Below are 15,401 nucleotides of genomic sequence, written 5' to 3'. Positions count from 1 at the left end.
GGAAGTTTTTAAGAAGAGACTGGATAGCCATTTATCTGAAATGGTATAGCGTTTCCTGCCTGAGCAGGGGGTTGGACTAGATGACCTCCAAGGTCCCTTCCAACTACTACTACTACTACTACTACTACTACTTCTTCTTCTTCTTCTTCTTCTTCTTCTTCTTCTTCTTCTTCTTCTTATTATTATTATTATTATTATTATTATTATTATTATTATTATTATTATTATTATTATTATTATTATTTAAACTATCAGACTGCCCAAACCTGTCCTTTTAATGACTCTGGCCTGCCTAGGTGGTAGAGAGCTCCAAAAGTCACTTTATCAAAGTTAGGTAATGCTGGAGGCTTCGCAAAATCCCTACCCTTCATTCAGTAAGAACTGAGGTTTTTCTTTCCCTTCTTTTAAGCATCACATCAAAAGAAGATTGGCTTAAGATCCCAAAGAATCCCTTGTCGTTCTATTTTTATTCCCACTTACATTTCTACAGCTCTAACGTGGTCGCTTTCATCCCATGGAGGTTCCTTCTAAGCTAGTAGCAACCTGGTATGAAACTATGCTCTTTGTGGTGAAGTTCACTAAGGTTTGTTTGTGGGGGGGGCAGCTTTCTTGCCCCACTCTTGTCTATAAATTCAGAGAAGAGCAACTAAGATGATTCAAGGCTTGGAGACCAAAACATACGAAGAACGGCTGCAGGACTTGGGTTTGGCTAGTCTAAAGAAAAGAAGAAATAAGGGAGACATGATAGCAGTCTTCCAGTATTTGTGGGGCTGCCACAAAGAAGAGGGGGTCACGTTACTCTCCAAAGCACCAGAGGGAAGGACGAGAAACTACGGTTGGAAACTGATCAAAGAGAGAAGCAACCTGGAATTAAGGAGAAACTTCCTGACACTGAGGACAATCAACCTTGGTGGAGCCTTGGTGGAGCAGTGGGCTAATGCCTCCTTAAGTAACACCAGCTGCCTGCAATTAGTGCAGGTTCGAGTCCCACCAGGCTCAAGGTTGACTCAGCCTTCCATCCTTCCGAGGTAGGTAAAATGAGGACCCAAATTGTTGGGGGCAATAAGCTGACTTTGTAATAATGCCGCTTTGGGGGGGGGGGCGAAAGCCCTAATAATAAGCAGGCATATACATAGAATGGAGGCTATTGCTAAGCACATTGGTTTGTGCTTAAATTGTAAGCCGCCCTGAGTCTTCGGAGAAGGGCGGGATATAAATGGGATTAAAAAAATAAAATAAAATAAAATAAAATAAAATAAAATAAAATAAAATAAAATAAAATAAAATAAAATAAAATAATAAAATAAAATAAAATAAAATAAAATAATAAAATAAAATAAAATAAAATAAAATAATAAAATAAAGTAAAAATAAAATAAAATAAAATAATAAAATAATAAAATAATAAAATAATAAAATAAAATAAAATAAAATAAACCAGTGGAACAGCTTTGCCTCCAGAAATTGTGGGCGCTACATCACTGGAGATTTTAAAGAAGAGGCTAGACAGTCACTTGTTGAAATGGTATAGAGCAGGGGGCTGGACTAGAAGACCTCCAAGATCCCTTCCAGCTCTATTCTATTCTATTCTATTCTATTCTATTCTATTCTATTCTATTCTATTCTATTCTCTATTTTCTATTGTTTTCTATTCTATTTTCTAATTTTCTAATTTTCTAATTTTCTAATTTTCTAATTTTCTAATTTTCTAATTTTCTAATTTTCTATTCTATTCTATTCTATTCTATTCTATTCTATTCTATTCTATTCTATTCTATTCTATTCTATTCTATTCTTTCACAAGGTTTTCAGGAGGATGGAAAGGACAAAGGGAGGCAGAAGACACCATCCCAACCAGCTGAAGCCTTCCTCTGTTGGAAGGAGAACGGCACAACCAAGCTAAAAATAAACTCCACTTCTTCGGCAACTTGTTAGCCAGAAGACGTGGGGGAGGAGGGCCCACAAATGGAGACTAACACCCTCCATTTCAACAGCAGCAGCGGAAGCCGAAATGAGCCACCAGTGTCCTAAAATGAGGAGGGATGAAGCTTAGCTGAGACTCTTCGCGTGAACATAAATACGGGCTGTTCCGAGAATACACAATCCTTCTTGTTTTCCTCGGCGGAGAATTGGACCGTATTCCGTGCCTGACATTTATTCAGTCTGCAGAGCGATGTGAAAAGAAGAAAGGCACAAAAACCTCAACAGCTGCATGAAAAGACGAGGTCAGGCTGGGTCACGCGGTCTTCTTTGCCCGTCTGGGATTCCAGCAACACAAAGGGCTCCATCCAGGTGTCTTAGGCCCTGTCTTTGCTACCTCACTGGTCAACATCACCTCACCCTTGCTGAGGTTATGTCTACATCCCAGCTGTCCATTAAAAAGTTGAAGAAGAGTCCATCGTGGCATTTCTCAACAGAAGAGAATATTTGTAGCTCAAGGTTGAACTGTGGGCTCCTTGGTGCTCTCCGAGCTTGGTGGTTTTCTGGCAGATGTTTCATGACCCAACTAGGTAACATCATCATTGTTAGAAGGGTGGGGGATTGTGGAAAAGAGGAGGAGGAGGAGGAGGAGGAAGAGGAGGAGGAGGAGGAGGAGGAGGAGGAGGAGGAGGAGGAGGAGGAGATTGCAGGGTCCTTGGTGCTCTCTGAGCTTGGTGGTTTTCTGGCAGATGTTTCATGACCCAACTAGGTAACATCATCATTGTTAGAAGGGTGGGGGATTGTGGAAAAGAGGAGGAGGAAGAGGAGGAGGAGGAGGAAGAAGAAGAAAGAGGAGGAGGAGATTATGAGATCCTTGGTGCTTGGTGGTTTTCTAGCACAGGGGTCGGCAACCTCAGCTCTTTTATGACTCATGGACTTCAACTCCCACCTATGCTGACTCAGGAATTCTGGGAGTTGAAGTCCATGAGTCATAAAAGAGCCGAGCTTGCATACCCCTGTTCTAGCAGATGTTTCATTACCTGACTAGGTAACATCATCATTGTTAGAAGGGAGGGGGGTTGTGGAAAAGGGGAGGAGGAGGAGGAGGAGGAGGAGGAGGAGGAGGAGGACTATGGGGTCCTTGGTGCTCTCTGAGCTTGGTTTTCTTGCAGGTGTTTCATTACCTGCCTAGGTAACATCTTCATTGTTAGATGGGAGGGGGGTTGTGGAAAAGGGGAGGAGGAGGAGGAGGAGGAGGAGGAGGAGCAGGAGGAGGAGGAGATTGCAGGGTCCTTGGTGCTCTCTGAGCTTGGTGGTTTTCTTGCAGATGTTTCATTACCTAACTAGGTAACATCTTCATTGTTAGAAGGGAGGGGGGTTGTGGAGGAGGAGGAGGAGGAGGAGGAGGACTGTGGTGCTCTCTGAACGTGATTATTGTGTTGCAAACGTCTCATGACCCAACTACGTAGCATGATCAGTGCCAGAAGGGAGGATAAGCAACAGACTATCCAAGGGACCACCACGAACACAGCCACCAAAGCTGACAAGGCAAGCCAGTAGTATATAAATAGAGGGCACACTCCATTCCTTTCTAGCAGTCCTCACCAGGTGGGGCCAGAATTTCAATAACACCATTCATTATCAGCATTAAGAGCTCCGGCAAGCCTTAATCCTGAACCTAGCAGAAATCAATTCTCGATACGAAGAGAGAAAGACAGATTAGCGAGTTCCCTTTATCATAGAAGGAGGTTGTACATATTTTAAATACAACAATGCAATCCTAGCCAGCTCTCCAAAATGCATGGGGTTGCTGCATTTAATTTATTTATTTTTTTTGTATCATTATTGCTAACTCAAGGACTTTTTGTCCGAGCAATAAATAAAAGTACTTCTTTTGTCCACGCAAACCCCTTAAAGGGGATATTAAAAACGAGAAGAGAATTAAAACCTGACATTTCTATGCCCCAATAAAACATGATGCTTTTGACTCTCTGCCTGTAAAAGATGTCTTTTGCTTTCTATCAGCAGCCGCAGAAACCGGGGAGCTTAAAGTGCTTTTGTGCTCTAATCTTTAAAAGGGGAGGGGGATGGAAACCCTACCCTCTCTCTCATGGTTCTTCAAACCCAATTGTATTTATTACAAGAGCATATTAAGGATAATTAAAATACCAAACAATAGAGAATACGCACACACAGAGAAAGAAGCCATTCGAGTTATTGACGAACGCATCACGCAGTGTCTCAATTGGCCTATGGAGCTGAAAAAGACATTAGCTAGATTGTAAATCCTAGATCTAGCCCAAGAAAAATGAAAGATGAAAGATGAGGAGGAGGACTCACTTCAAAAGGGAGGAGGAGGAGGAGGAGGAGGAAGAGGAGGAGGAGGAAAGATGGAAAGAGGAGGATGGAAGGAGGAGGAGGAGAAGGGAGGAGGAAAGATGGAAAGAGAAGGGTGGAAGAAGGAGGAGAAGGGAGAAGGGGGAGGAGGAGGAAGAAGAGGAGGAGGAAAGATGGAAAGAGAAGGGTGGAAGAAGGAGGAGAAGGGAGAAGGGGGGAGGAGGAGGAAGAAGAGGAGGAGGAAAGATGGAAAGAGAAGGGTGGAAGAAGGAGGAGAAGGGAGGAGGGGAGGAGGAGGAAGAAGAGGAGGAGGAAAGATGGAAAGAGAAGGATGGGAGGAGGAGGAGAAGGAGGAAGGGAAGGAGGAGGAAGGATGGAAAGAAGGAGGAGAAGGGAGAAGGTGAGAAGGAGGAGGAGGAAAGATGGAAAGAGAAGGATGGAAGGAGGAGGAGAAGGAAGAAGAAGAGGAGGAAGGATGTAAAGAGAAGGAAGGAAGGAGGAGGAGAAGGGAGAAGGGGAGAGAGAGAAGGGAGAAGGGGAGAAGGAGGTGGGGGGGGAGGGGATATCATCTCAAGCTGAAGGATGTGTAGATCAATAGTCCATTTCATTGGCTTCCAAATAAATTAACCAGGGCTGGGCCAGAAATGGACTTCACCCCAACCAATGTTCAGTTCGGTGGCATTGGCATTTACCCCCCTCCCCTTCGAAGAGAAAAGAATTTGGGTGAAACCAGGAGTTGCGAACCCCATTTTTAACACGTGGGACCCCATTTTGGCAGGCAAAGTATCTTCTTGTTCTTCGTGGAGGGCTTCCACGTTCTTCAGATTTTCTCCTCCGATTCTGAAATTGTGTTGGGCAGTTCAACCCAGTTCAACCCACTTAGGTCCTAAGCTTAGCAAATCTCTTTCCTATCATCACATTTACAATTAGATTGCCCTCTCTTTTTCTTTCTTTCTTTCTTTCTTTCTTTCTTTCTTTCTTTCTTTCTTTCTTTCTTTCTTTCTTTCTTTCTTTCTTTCTTTCTTTCTTTCTTTCTTTCTCCTGTTCATCTCGGTTCTTTTTCTCCAAGAGGTTGCTAGACAAAGATCTGGAGAATTGCTCTTTTTCTTCCTTCCCCATTCCTATCTCTCCCCTTGAATCCTGTCAGCTCTCAGCCGGACAGCTTTTGTCCAGTGCAAAGTGAAATTCGGATTTTGCTGTCTAACTGTGGCACTCAATTTTCGTCTTCAAATGAGCCATCCGACCATCCTTTGACAGCCATTCACCCCGGCGCGTGGGCAGGTTTTTCATTATCTGACTTTGATAGCCATTGCGTTGACTCTTGAGACCCTACTTTTAAACCGGGCTCCTTCCAATGGCCATAGGGAAAACTGCTCCGTGTTATAGCTCCATCCTGGAACCAATTCTCAATCCCATCATAGGGAAGATTATTTCTCTTCCTTTTTTGAGTTTACTTCAGGGAGGGATGGAAAGTTCAATCTTTCCCTTCCGTTCCACCTTCCTTCACTCCTTTCCTTCTCTCCCTCCTTCCTTTCTTCCCTCCCTCCCTCCCTTTCCTTCCCTTCCTCCTTCTTTTCCTTCCTTCCCTCCCTCACTTTTTTCCTTCCTTCCTTCCTTCCACATTAGCACTTCATATATACCAAAACCTGGTTTCTTTTTAGCAGCAACTGGCTTATTTTACAACAAAAGAGAATATTTGTAGTTCAGGGTTGAACAGTGAGGCCCTTGATGCTGTCTGAGTACAGTTGTTTTCTTGCAGACATTTCATTAGCCAATTAGGTAACATCATCATCACTCTACTAGAAATAAGTGGGGAGGAGAAGAGGAGGAGGAGGGCGACAACTCTGGGATCCTTGTTGTTCTTTGAGCTTGGTTGTTTTCTTGCAGACATTTCACTACCCAACTAGGTAGCATCACCAATGCTGGCTGAGGAATTCTAGGAGTTGAAGTTCACAAGTCATAAAGTTACCAAGGTTGGAGACCCCTGCCTTAAGGGTCACCTGAATCATGTAGTCTGCTTTTTTTTCCTTAAAATTTGTTCATACCCCACACCATTTGAAAGGTGTTCATCCCTTCATAGTGCATAGCGAAATGTCTATAGGTAAATGTAAAGGTTCCCCCACACATGCGTGCTAGTCATTTCTGACTCTAGGGGCCGGTGCTCATCTCCGTTTCAAAGCCGAAGAGCCAGCGCTTGTCCGAGGACGTCTCCGTGGTCGGCATGACTAGATGCCAAAGGCGCACGGAACACTGTTACCTTCCCACCGGAGTGGTCCCTATTTTTCTACTTGCATTTTTACGTGCTTTCGAACTGCTAGGTTGGCAGAAGCTGGGACGAGTAACAGGCGCTCACTCTGCTATGCGGCACTCGGGATTCGACCCGCCAAACTGCCGACCTTCTGATCGACAAGCTAGGCGTCCTAACCCACTGAGCCACTGCGTCCCTTATAGAAATGTCTATATAGACTCTCAATCATCCAGGTCATGGTATGATGAACCTCCAAGAGGCTTCAACGATTCTCAGAAAGAATACTAATGTCCAGATGACTGCAAGAAATATAAATCCTTCCATCCTCCACCATTCAGTGAGAGCTGAAGAAGCTTCTTGAATGAGAAGCGAAATGTCATCAAGGAAAAACAAACGAAGTCCAGCCGCCTCTTGAAAATGCATTTCATGACTTCGTGTATAAAGGAAAATGCACTTCTTTACTCATTTAAAACCATTCTCATCCCTAACAGTCCTGATGCTATTTCTTACTGCTGCAAAGTAGGAAGTGCTGATGACTTCCCTCAAACAGGAATCGTATCCACCTGATCATTTCAGGAGTCTGAGCTTGCAATCCGAACTCCCAATTATATTCCTCGTGTCGATTAATTAATAAACCTCCACACTAAAGTATTGTGCACCTCTAATGCCTGGGTTATTTCATTATTTAAGGTTTAGCAAAAAAAGGTATCTGTGAATATATAGTAGGATCTGATCAGATGTTAGCAAATGGGGGGTCTCAGCAGGGTTTTAATTATCTTTTGCATAATCGGTCCCTAATTCAAGACAGTTGTAATTAAGAGTGCAATTACCCTGGCAAAGCTCTGCTGATGTCATCACGTCTGAGGAGCACCTGATGGGGAAATAACTACCTGAGATAGGATGGGTAAGAAAACTGAAGACTGTTCATGGAGAAGAAGAAGAAGAAGAAAAAATAAGCCTTGAATTCCAACATCCAGATTGCATGCAGGGATGTGAGAAAAGTCATAAAAAAATGAAACCAAGAGCAGAGGAGGAGAAGCTACGGTTCAAAAGATGGGAAATGTTCTCCCTTTTCTAGTTCTCCAGGTCCATGTCTATGGAGGTTTCCCATCATGCAGGTATGGTTGTCCCAAAGGTGCTTTTTCAGGAGGCCCCTGGACTTACGTTTTTTCTTTGAAGAAGTTTCGCTTCTCGTCCAAGAAGCTTCTTCAGCTCTGACTAAATGGTGGGGAGTGGAAGGATTTAAATTGCTTGCAGACAGCTGAAGAACCTTCTGTTCTGAAATATCCACCTCAGAGAAAAGAGAGAGAGAGAGAGAGAGAGAGAAGGTAGACATGTTCCAAGGGTGCTTTCTCAAGAGGCAACTGGGTTTTATTGTTTTTCTTCGAAGACGTTTCGCTTCTCATCCAAGAAGCTTCTTCAGTTCTGACTGAATGGTAGAGAATGGAAGGAGTTGTATTCCTTGCAGTCATCTGTTCATTAGAATTCCCTCTGAGAGCCAGTGAGACCACAGACACACCTCCAAGTGGCCTCAATGACTCTCAGAAAGAATACTAATGACCAGACGACTGCAACAAAGGACTGCATCCTTCCATTCTCCACCATTCAGTCAGAACTGAAGGAGGTTCCTGGATAAGAAGTGAAATGCCTTTGTGTAAAAACAAAGAAAGTCCAGTTGCCTCTTGAAAAAGCACCTTTGGGACAACCGTGACCTGGATGACTGAGAATCTCCATAGACGAGAAGATAAGATATGGCTCCTTGATACAATTGCAGTTCTTCTCAGTAAATCTTCTGTTAGGAGATGACTCTTCCTTCTCTTGACATTAGAGCCGAAAATGACCACTTCTAAAAGTCAGGTAAAACACCTCATTACCACACCGGGGTGGTGGGTGGTGGGGGGGTTCACCACTGGGACTAATTTGACCCCAAAATGAATGTTGATGAACCGACCTGAGAAATAGTGGAGTTCAAGAAAAGCTGACAGCGGTGTCTAGAATTCATTGACATCCAGATTGATTTTATGGGATCATGGTTGAACCCAACTGGATCACACCATCGTCTAGTTCAGGATACTTTAAACTCTTTGACCTCATCGAGTGACCATTTTCATGTTAGAACAATTAATCAGTGGAGTGAGTTGCCTCCAGAAGTTGTGGGTGCTCCATCACTGGAGATTGTTAAGAAAAGACTGCACAGTCATTTGTCTGAAAGGGTATAGGGTCTCCTGCTTGAGCAGAGGGTTGGACTACAAGACGTTCAAGGTCCCTTCCAGCTCCTTTATTATGTTATTCCTCTTCCCCTTTAATAATAATAATAATAATAATAATAATAATAATAATAATAATAATAATAATAATAATAATAATAATAATAATAATAATAATAATAATAAAGTTGGAAGAGACCTTGGAGGTCATCTAGTCAAACCCCCTGCTCAGGCAGGAAACCCTACACCAGTTCAGACAAATGGCTGTCCAATCCCTTCTTAAAAACTTCCAGTGTTGGAGCATTCACAGCTTCTGCAGGCAGGTTGTTCCACTGGTTAATTGTTTGAATGGATTCAGTTAAGCCTGAGATGGGAACAAGGATAGTTTCAGGATGTTTTCAGTTCTGACCTTAAGCTTAGATGACCAAACCATAGCTGTGGTTCAGAAGACGTTGACCAGTTAAGTGGGTGAATTAGCTTCCTCCATCGTGGGCCTCTTCATATCTGCTTGTAGGTAGATTACATTATGTTTGCCCTGCTAGGATGCCCTTCCAAACAAACTAAACTCCTACTTCTAGACTTCAGAGTCTCCTCATTTTTAGTAGATAGTTCAAGCTGGCCTAGAATGACCGAGATGTAACTTCTCTGAGCAGAGCAACACCCTCCGATATTCTCCAATTACAAGAAAACAGCACAAACACATTCCTCCCCTTCATCTAGCCTACAGCACCTGGCCAAATCTGCCAGATGTGACACTGGAGATGCAAATTCTGCCTTTGGAGGAACACATATTTGCGCAGAGGATAAATCAAGCTGACGTCTTAATCCTTTGTGTATTGTGTATTTGGAAATGAAACCAAATAGCGCTTAGGCGCGCATGTGGTGGGTTGGGATTTCTATGTTTTGGGGGCAAAATATAAACAGGGTCCACGAACAACAGTAAACCAAATGGGCACACGAGGACTACGGATGAGAACAGCCCAAAGTTACCAGTCATAAGAAGCCAGCTACTGTACAAAAAAGGTAGTTCCTTCCATCCCAAGGAGGACCTTTGGTGGAAGAAGGTCCTGCTCTAAAAGCCAAGACAGAAGGTCAACATGGTACCATCAAAGGGCAAGGGCAGGATCAGGCCTTAACTTGCTCCATTCCTCTGTAGCTAGACGGACCTCTTTTCACCCTTAAAACTACAACCAGCAAAATGCTGTGGACATGTTGTTGTTGGTGTTAGCTGTGAAGTCTTGTCTGACCCATCGCGACCCCAGGCCTTCCTGTCCTCTACCATCTTCTGGAGTCCCTTTAGGCTCACGCCTACTGCTTCAGTGACTCCATCCAGCCACCTCATTCTCCGTCGTCCCCTTCTTCTCTTGCCCTCAACCTTTCCCAGCATTAGGCTCTTCTCCAGTGAGTCCTTCCTTCTCATTAGGTGGCCAAAGTATCTGAGTTTTAGCTTCAGGATCTGGCCTTCTAAAGAGCAGTCAGGGTTGATTTCCTCTAGGACTGACCGGTTTGATCGCCTGGCAGTCCGAGGGAATCGCAGGAGTCTTCTCCAGCACCACAGTTCAAAGGCCTCCATTCTTTGGCGCTCAGCCTTTCTTATGGTCCAACTTCCATTGCCATACATTGCAACTGGGAAGATCATAGCCTTGACTATACGCACTTTTGTTGAGAGGGTGATGTCTCTGCTTTTTAGCGTGCTGTCTAGATTTGCTATGGTTTTCCTCCCGAGGAGCAAGCGTCTTTTAATTTCTTGGCTACAGTCCCCATCTGCAGTGATCGTGGAGCCCAGGAAAATAAAATCCATGAAGTGGGCTGTGGACATAGTATACTTATATTTCAGTAAGGCATTTGACAAAGTAGACCACAATCTACTGCTTGGTAAGCTAGAAAAAGGTGGAATAGACAACATCACCACCAGATGGAATTCTATTCTATTCTATTCTATTCTATTCTATTCTATTCTATTCTATTCTATTCTATTCTATTCTATTCTATTCTATTCTATTCTATTCTATTCTATTCTATTCTATCTCTCATGAAGTCTTCCTCCATCACTCCCATGCTATTAAGATCTAATAATGCAAATTAAAATTCAACCAGCTCTAGAAGGCTCGTTAATTATCTTTGATGTAGCTCTTCAGCTCTTATTGTGGGACTCTCAACAAACCTTGAACTTCGTCAAGATTTGCTCTGGTAGAAGAACTGTAGGAAATATAAACATAAGGGTTGGGGAATTGAGTACCTAGGTAAGCTGTGGAATCCACTTTTGGTCTTTCTAAGTAAAAGCTTGCCAGTTTGCAACAGATATTAACGGAGCATCGAAGCTTAGTCTACACCCACAAAGCTCTTTGTGAAGGAAGCCGATCAGTTCTGAACAATTCCACACTGCCTGGAAGCAAAAGTCAAATCCACAGGCTAAGTCTCCACCTCCATTATGCCAACTGCCAATTCAATAGGCTTATGCGCTTTGTAATAACGCTAGCTTTTTCACATCTGCTAAAGGCCAGGGGTTTTGAAGAGCAACAGGAAGTCACAGATACTTTGCACTTTCCAAATACAGTATATCAAGCAAGACATTTTGGAGCAGGTCATTTTTAGAAATTTTCATCTCTCTCCCTCTTTTTTTAAAATCTAAATTCATACGGTACATTTTCCTATTATGAATGCTGAGTTCAGTAATCCAGTCTGCATTTTTTTTTAAAAAAATCCGAAGCCAGTTTACCCTTAACCAGCTGCAGATCAACGTATTTGCGAATTGGCTTCTCTTTTCAAACCTTCCTTTAAAAAAATTCTCAAAGCAGCTTATGGTAAAGATGACATCATCCCTTTACACTTCTTTGACCTATAGAACAAACACTGAGCAACAGATACATGGGAGGGTCTTCCTACATTATTTGTGTTAGTTTCTTAGATCCTCTAACCATCATATCAGCTGAATAATAAGCCTATCAAACTAGATTCCATTATCCCTGATGGTTCTCCAAAGATATCTATGACCTGGATCATAGAATCTTAGGGCTGAAAGGGACCTTGAAGATCTTCTAGTCCATCTCCCTGACCAAGGTAGGAGCTTCATCTTATCTCAGACAAATGGTTGTCTGTTCTCTTGAAAACCTCCAAAGATGGCACACCCACAATTCCAGCAGGCAAGCTGTTCCACTGATTAATCATTCTCACTGTTAGGAAATTCTTCCTCATTTCCAAATTGGGTGTTCCTCTGAGGAGCTTCCACCACTGCTTCTCGTCCTGCCTTCAGGTGCTATGGAGACTAGTTCAGGAGCTATGATTCATCCATTGTGCTAAACAATTTATTATTTTATTTTATTTTACTTTTATTTTATTTTATCTTATCATTTTGGTAGGAAAATAATAAACGCTTGCTTATCTTGAATCCAAAACATCTCCAAACTATGAAACAAAGAGCTGGGTTCCTCAAGCTACTGGCTCCAAATTTCAGGATGTGAGTTTTCAATGCTCAAGTTGGCCAAGTCAAGGAGTAGAGTTGGAGGACCAAAAGATCCCCCCCTCCCCAATTCCATCAAAAGAAACGGATCTTAATTTATATAAGATCTGTCTATGGATATTCTGAAGCATCCAGGTCATGGTTGTCCCAAAAGTGCTTTTTCAAAAGGCAACTGGACATCCTTTGCTTTGCTTGAAGAGGTTTCGCTTGTCCTCCAAGAAGCTTCTTCAATTCAGCTTCTTCAGAACTGAAGAAGCTTCCTTGGATGAGAAGCGAAACATCTTCAAGCAAAACAGTGGAAGTCCCGTTGCCTTTTGGAAAAGCACCCTTGGGGACAAGTCTATAAGATCCTTCCTCAACCCATCCACATTCTTCCAAAGCGAGAAGAAGATCCACCCAAGAAAGACAAATGTTGCCATGCTTGACTCACTTCACACAGAGGAGTTGAAAAGACAGTGGGAGGAGTAAAAAAGGGACCCCCTCAGGCTGGGCACTGACCCATAAGAGGGGGATCACATCACAAGTGCCTGTGTGTGTGTGTGTGTGTGTGTGTGTGTGTGTGCCAACAACAGCATCTTTCACTTTGCTAACTCAAACAGACACCAGAAATGGAAGAGCACAATTACACAAAACTCACCACCCCTCAGTAGCAAATGCTAAATATTTGTGTGCTCATCGAATCCAGAATATTAAATTAGCATCAAGCTCCGTGCACTGCCCAAATACAGAATAGGGATTTATTCTGTAACCAGGTTCAAACGTCTTCTATGAATGCTAAAGCCATCGTGTAGAAAAAGTAAAGGCAAATCTTTCCTTTCCCAAAACTGAACTCAATCTCAAAAGGAGATTTAGCCCAGAATTAAAATTAAACGCACATCCATCCTGCCTGATTTTTGCCTTTTCGCCATTCTCTCCTTTGCGTGAAATTTTAAACTACAGTCCCACTACTACTACTACTACTACTACCAGTGCTTTTTTTGTAAAAGAAAAAGGTGCCGGAACTCAGACATGTCTTGAGCCTTGCCTACCCTACAAGGTTCCATCCAAAAAAGGTGCCGGAACTCCGTTCTGAGCGTTCTATGAGAAAAAAATCCCTGACTACTACTACCACTAAAGGTAAAGGTAAAGGTTCCCCTGCACATGCGTGCTAGTCGTTTCCGACTCTAGGAGCCAGTGCTCATCTCCGTTTCAAAGCCGAAGAGCCAGCGCTTGTCCGAGGATGTCTCCGTGGTAACGTGGCCGGCATGACTAGACGCCAAAGGCGCACGGAACGCTGTTACCTTCCCACCGTAGTGGTCCCTATTTTTCTACTTGCATTTTTTACGTGCTTTTGAACTGCTAGGTTGGCAGAAGCTGGGACAAGTAACAGGCGCTCACTCTGCTATGCGACACTCGGGATTCGACCCGCCAAACTGCCGACCTACTACTACTACTACAACTACTACTACTACTACTACTAATAATAATAATAATAATAACCTTCTAATACACTTTGGAAGAGTTTTCTCAATTGCTTGGCATTTTTACACAGTATTTCTCCTCCAAGAGTCATGTTTGCAAAAGGAAATCATTTTTTTTTAAAAAAAACCTCAGTCTGTGCATCCTCTTTCGAGATCCACCCATTAAATTTATATTAAATTAATTGAATAAATCGAAGAACGGTTGCAGGAATTGGGTATGTCTAGTCTAAGGATTAGAGAAGGATTAGCAGTCTTCCAGTATCTCAGGGGTTGCCCCAAAGAAGAGGGAGTCAAGCTATTCTCCAAAGCACCTGAAGGCAACACAAGAAACAATGTGTGGAAACTCATCAAGGAACCAACCTAGAATTAAGGAGGAATTTCCTGACAGTGAGAACAATTAATCAGTGGAACGGCTTGCCTTCAGAAGTTGTGGGTGCTCCATCACCGGAGGCTTTTTAAGAAGAGATTGGAATATCTGAAATGGGATAGGGTCTCCTTTTTGGACTAGGGGGCTGGGCTAGAAGACAACAAGGCATCAAGTTCCCTTCGTCCAGTGCGCTCCCACAGGGAGGGTCTTCTCAGGGTGCCGCCAGTTAAAGATTGCCGGCGAGTAACACCCAGGGGGAGGGCCTTCTCAGTGGGGGCGCCTGCCCTCTGGAACCAGCTGCCCGCGGAGCTTAGGACTGCTCCCGACCTCCGTTCATTCCGCCGGGACCTGAAGACCTGGCTCTTCGAGCTCTCTGGCCCAGGCTGAGAGTTTTTAGTTGTAATTGGGGTTTTATTCTCAGGGATTAAATTTAATTGTTTTTTATTGTTTTCAATTTTTGTATCACTGTTTTAAGTACCCTGTAAACCGCCCTGAGTCCTTCGGGAAAGGGCGGTATATAAATCCAATAAAATAAAATAAATAAAATAAATTGTTGGGGGCAATAAGCTGACTTTGTAATAATGCCGCTTGGGGGGTGTATGAAAGCCTTAATAAGCAGGCATATACATAGAATGAAGGCTACTGCTAAGCTTGTAAGCCGCCCTGAGTCTTCGGAGAAGGGCGGGATATAAATGGAATTAAAATAAATAAATAAATAAATAAACTCTGCTATTCTGTGATTTTCCAACTTATCATCCTTAAAAGAAGCAGTGGCAGCAAGCTGGGGGTGGGTGAAAGAGCCAGGGAAAACAGCTACAAAAACCAAGTGCCTTTTATTAGTAATCTCCTTACGTCATTCTCAACAGCTCAGCTACTGGTGCTAGGATAAGCAGAGGAATCAAATTGTTTGTAGGTCAAGAGGTACACAGTGGCAGCCAACCTCGCCAAGCCCTTCGCTCGTCTGTTGCCAGGATTGTCTGACAGTATCTCAGACTTTCAAAAGCCAGGATAAAGCAGAGATTTAGCCCCCAACAGCATGTCTCTGTGTGTGTCTCTCTGCCTGTGCATATATACACACACACAATCACACACAATAATTTGCATCTTGGGAGATATGGCGGGGGGGGGGAAAGCAGAAGATTGCAGAAGATTGAACGGGGTGCTGACAGGGGTAGACAACTGGCTTTTAACTAAAAATAATAAAGTATCCTGTTTATTTGACTCCTTTTGCTGCTTTCTGGGAGGAGGGGAGAACGGCTCACAGTTTTTATACTTCAGGCAAATGCTCCTGGATTAAATAGATAGGCAAATTAAATTCTGATTTTCTTTGCTTTGATCTGGGTGCAAAGCGATGGTCATGTTAGCAAGGGGAAGGGAATATCTCCAGATACCTTCACCTATT

This window comes from Vipera berus (genome assembly GCF_964194415.1).
Source record: "Vipera berus genome assembly, chromosome: 14".
Lineage (NCBI taxonomy): Eukaryota > Metazoa > Chordata > Lepidosauria > Squamata > Viperidae > Vipera > Vipera berus.
The sequence above is the reverse complement of the archived record's forward strand: the minus strand, read 5'-3'. Positions refer to the sequence as shown.